We start from the raw sequence: 5,000 nt of genomic DNA on the forward strand, positions 1-5,000 counted from the left end.
CAGCCATGATCATATTGAATGGTGGTGCAGGCTCCAAGGGCAGAATGGCCAACTCCTGCACCTATTGTCTATTGCCCTCCTTTCCTGACTGCCAGCCGCAGACAGCGTGCAGCCCCAATCCCTTTCTTTCCCTCTTTCTTGCTGATTTTGGCAGCGCTCCGCTCTCCTCCCCTCCCTGTCTCCTGCCTGCAGCGGCAGCAAAAATAACCTGTCGCTGCATTGCGTGCGTGGCCCAACACGAGTGCAGAGGGGTGACTTGAGCAGCCCCTGCTGGCGGAAAAAGCCTACTGCACCTGGTATTCCCAGGCGGTCTCCCATCCAAGTACTAACCAGGCCTGAGTCTGCTTAGCTTCCGAGATCAGACGAGATCGGGCGTTTTCAGACTAGTATGGCCGCAGGCGCTGGCCCCTGCCTTTTCTCCCCACTTCAAGGCGTGCTGGCCAGCCACATTTTCTTTGCTGCTCTTTCTCTTGATCCCCTTTGGTTTTTTTTTCTCTCTTTTCTCTTTGCTCTTCCTCCTCCGTGCGTGCTTCCCTCACTCCCTCCAGCTAGCCCTTGCCCACCAGGCTCCTGTCGTCTCCCACATCCCCACACAGGCCAACTGCAAGACCTCCCCCTGCTTCATAGGGCTGCAGCCTGCATTCTCTCATCCTTCCACACTCCTCCACGCCTCCATTTCGGAATGGCAGGCAGTGACCAGTGAGGTACCGCAGGGATCAGTACTGGGACCGCAGCTTTTTACAATATATGTTCATGATATAGAAGATGCTATTAGCAATAACATTAGCAAATTTGCTGATGATACTGAGCTGGGTGGCAGGGTGAAATGTGATGAGGATGTTAGGAGATTACCGGGTGACCTGGACAAGTTAGGTGAGTGGTCAGATGCATGGCAGATGCACTTTAATGTGGATAAATGGATGCTTATCCACTTTGGTGGCAAGAACACGAAGGCAGATTACTACCTAAATGGAATCAATTTCGGTCAAGGGACAGTACCGAGAGATCTGGGGGTTCTTGTACACCACTCAATGAAGGTAAGCATGCAGGTACAGCAGGTAGTGAAGAAGGCTAATAGCATGCTGGCCTTCATAACAAGAGGGATCGAGTACAGAAGCAAAGAGGTTCTTCTGCAGGTGTACAGGGCCCTGGTGAGACCACACCTGGAGTACTGTGTGCAGTTCTGGTCTCCAAATTTGAGGAGAGACATTCCGGCTATTGAGGGAGTGCAGCGTAGGTTGACGAGGTCAATTCCTGGAATGGCGGGATTACCTTACACTGAAAGACTGGAGCGACTGGGCTCGTGTACCCTTGAGTTTAGAAGACTGAGAGGGGATCTGGTTGAGACATATAAGATTATCAAAGGATTGGACACTCTGGCGGCAGGAAACGTGAGTGCCGAAACAGAGGACACAGCTTAAAAATACGGGGTAGACGGTTTAGGACAGAGATGAGGAGAAACGTCTTCACCCAGAGAGTGGTGGCTGTGTGGAATGCTCTGCCCCAGAGGGCAGTGGAGGCCCAGTCTCTGGATTCATTGAAGAAAGAGTTGGACAGAGCTCTCAAGGATAGTGGAATCAAGGCTTATGGAGATAAGGCAGGAACAGGATACTGATTAAGGATGATCAGCCATGATCATATTGAATGGTGGTGCAGGCTCCAAGGGCAGAATGGCCAACTCCTGCACCTATTGTCTATTGCCCTCCTTTCCTGACTGCCAGCCGCAGACAGCGTGCAGCCCCAATCCCTTTCTTTCCCTCTTTCTTGCTGATGTTGGCAGCGCTCCGCTCTCCTCCCCTCCCTGTCTCCTGCCTGCAGCGGCAGCAAAAATAACCTGTCGCTGCATTGCGTGCGTGGCCCAACACGAGTGCAGAGGGGTGACTTGAGCAGCCCCTGCTGGCGGAAAAAGCCTACAGCACCTGGTATTCCCAGGCCTTATCCCATCCAAGTACTAACCAGGCCTGAGTCTGCTTAGCTTCCGAGATCAGACGAGATCGGGCGTTTTCAGACTAGTATGGCCGTAGGCGCTGGCCCCTGCCTTTTCTCCCCACTTCAAGGCGTGCTGGCCAGCCACATTTTCTTTGCTGCTCTTTCTCTTGATCCCCTTTGTTTTTTTTCTCTCTTTTCTCTTTGCTCTTCCTCCTCCGTGCGTGCTTCCCTCCCTCCCTCCCTCCAGCTAGCCCTTGCCCACCAGGCTCCTGTCGTCTCCCACATCCCCACACAGGCCAACTGCAAGACCTCCCCCTGCTTCATAGGGCTGCAGCCTGCATTCTCTCATCCTTCCACATTCCTCCACGCCTCCATTTCGGAATGGCAGGCAGTGACCAGTGGGGTACCGCAGGGATCAGTACTGGGACCGCAGCTTTTTACAATATATGTTCATGATATAGAAGATGCTATTAGCAATAACATTAGCAAATTTGCTGATGATACTGAGCTGGGTGGCAGGGTGAAATGTGATGAGGATGTTAGGAGATTACCGGGTGACCTGGACAAGTTAGGTGAGTGGTCAGATGCATGGCAGATGCACTTTAATGTGGATAAATGGATGCTTATCCACTTTGGTGGCAAGAACACGAAGGCAGATTACTACCTAAATGGAATCAATTTCGGTCAAGGGACAGTACCGAGAGATCTGGGGGTTCTTGTACACCACTCAATGAAGGTAAGCATGCAGGTACAGCAGGTAGTGAAGAAGGCTAATAGCATGCTGGCCTTCATAACAAGAGGGATCGAGTACAGAAGCAAAGAGGTTCTTCTGCAGGTGTACAGGGCCCTGGTGAGACCACACCTGGAGTACTGTGTGCAGTTCTGGTCTCCAAATTTGAGGAGAGACATTCCGGCTATTGAGGGAGTGCAGCGTAGGTTGACGAGGTCAATTCCTGGAATGGCGGGATTACCTTACACTGAAAGACTGGAGCGACTGGGCTCGTGTACCCTTGAGTTTAGAAGACTGAGAGGGGATCTGGTTGAGACATATAAGATTATCAAAGGATTGGACACTCTGGCGGCAGGAAACGTGAGTGCCGAAACAGAGGACACAGCTTAAAAATACGGGGTAGACCGTTTAGGACAGAGATGAGGAGAAACGTCTTCACCCAGAAAGTGGTGGCTGTGTGGAATGCTCTGCCCCAGAGGGCAGTGGAGGCCCAGTCTCTGGATTCATTGAAGAAAGAGTTGGACAGAGCTCTCAAGGATAGTGGAATCAAGGCTTATGGAGATAAGGCAGGAACAGGATACTGATTAAGGATGATCAGCCATGATCATATTGAATGGTGGTGCAGGCTCCAAGGGCAGAATGGCCAACTCCTGCACCTATTGTCTATTGCCCTCCTTTCCTGACTGCCAGCCGCAGACAGCGTGCAGCCCCAATCCCTTTCTTTCCCTCTTTCTTGCTGATTTTGGCAGCGCTCCGCTCTCCTCCCCTCCCTGTCTCCTGCCTGCAGCGGCAGCAAAAATAACCTGTCGCTGCATTGCGTGCGTGGCCCAACACGAGTGCAGAGGGGTGACTTGAGCAGCCCCTGCTGGCGGAAAAAGCCTACAGCACCTGGTATTCCCAGGCGGTCTCCCATCCAAGTACTAACCAGGCCTGAGTCTGCTTAGCTTCCGAGATCAGACGAGATCAGGTGTTTTCAGACTAGTATGGCCGTAGGCACTTGCCCCTGCCTTTTCTCCCCACTTCAAGGCGTGCTGGCCAGCCACATTTTCTTTGCTGCTCTTTCTCTTGATCCCCTTTGTTTTTTTTTTCTCTCTTTTCTCTTTGCTCTTCCTCCTCCGTGCGTGCTTCCCTCCCTCCCTCCCTCCCTCCAGCTAGCCCTTGCCCACCAGGCTCCTGTCGTCTCCCACATCCCCACACAGGCCAACTGCAAGACCTCCCCCTGCTTCATAGGGCTGCAGCCTGCATTCTCTCATCCTTCCACACTCCTCCACGCCTCCATTTCGGAATGGCAGGCAGTGACCAGTGAGGTACCGCAGGGATCAGTACTGGGACCGCAGCTTTTTACAATATATGTTCATGATATAGAAGATGCTATTAGCAATAACATTAGCAAATTTGCTGATGATACTGAGCTGGGTGGCAGGGTGAAATGTGATGAGGATGTTAGGAGATTACCGGGTGACCTGGACAAGTTAGGTGAGTGGTCAGATGCATGGCAGATGCACTTTAATGTGGATAAATGGATGCTTATCCACTTTGGTGGCAAGAACACGAAGGCAGATTACTACCTAAATGGAATCAATTTCGGTCAAGGGACAGTACCGAGAGATCTGGGGGTTCTTGTACACCACTCAATGAAGGTAAGCATGCAGGTACAGCAGGTAGTGAAGAAGGCTAATAGCATGCTGGCCTTCATAACAAGAGGGATCGAGTACAGAAGCAAAGAGGTTCTTCTGCAGGTGTACAGGGCCCTGGTGAGACCACACCTGGAGTACTGTGTGCAGTTCTGGTCTCCAAATTTGAGGAGAGACATTCCGGCTATTGAGGGAGTGCAGCGTAGGTTGACGAGGTCAATTCCTGGAATGGCGGGATTACCTTACACTGAAAGACTGGAGCGACTGGGCTCGTGTACCCTTGAGTTTAGAAGACTGAGAGGGGATCTGGTTGAGACATATAAGATTATCAAAGGATTGGACACTCTGGCGGCAGGAAACGTGAGTGCCGAAACAGAGGACACAGCTTAAAAATACGGGGTAGACGGTTTAGGACAGAGATGAGGAGAAACGTCTTCACCCAGAGAGTGGTGGCTGTGTGGAATGCTCTGCCCCAGAGGGCAGTGGAGGCCCAGTCTCTGGATTCATTGAAGAAAGAGTTGGACAGAGCTCTCAAGGATAGTGGAATCAAGGCTTATGGAGATAAGGCAGGAACAGGATACTGATTAAGGATGATCAGCCATGATCATATTGAATGGTGGTGCAGGCTCCAAGGGCAGAATGGCCAACTCCTGCACCTATTGTCTATTGCCCTCCTTTCCTGACTGCCAGCCGCAGACAGCGTGCAG

At 51.7% G+C, this 5,000-nt stretch overlaps 3 non-coding genes across 3 annotated transcripts; all 3 read right to left on the reverse strand.

The window, feature by feature from the left end:
- Window positions 1-281: 281 nt before the first annotated feature.
- LOC140475800 (5S ribosomal RNA) lies at window positions 282-400 on the reverse strand. The gene has a single exon (XR_011960287.1). It is a non-coding gene; the product is annotated as a 5S ribosomal RNA (ribosomal RNA).
- A 1,507-nt stretch (window positions 401-1,907) lies between these two features.
- On the reverse strand, window positions 1,908-2,026 carry LOC140470776 (5S ribosomal RNA). Its single transcript, XR_011956690.1, has one exon. It is a non-coding gene; the product is annotated as a 5S ribosomal RNA (ribosomal RNA).
- A 1,509-nt stretch (window positions 2,027-3,535) lies between these two features.
- LOC140470068 (5S ribosomal RNA) lies at window positions 3,536-3,654 on the reverse strand. Its single transcript, XR_011956339.1, has one exon. It is a non-coding gene; the product is annotated as a 5S ribosomal RNA (ribosomal RNA).
- Between the last annotated feature and the right edge of the window lie 1,346 nt (window positions 3,655-5,000).

This window comes from Chiloscyllium punctatum, chromosome 3 (genome assembly GCF_047496795.1).
Source record: "Chiloscyllium punctatum isolate Juve2018m chromosome 3, sChiPun1.3, whole genome shotgun sequence".
Lineage (NCBI taxonomy): Eukaryota > Metazoa > Chordata > Chondrichthyes > Orectolobiformes > Hemiscylliidae > Chiloscyllium > Chiloscyllium punctatum.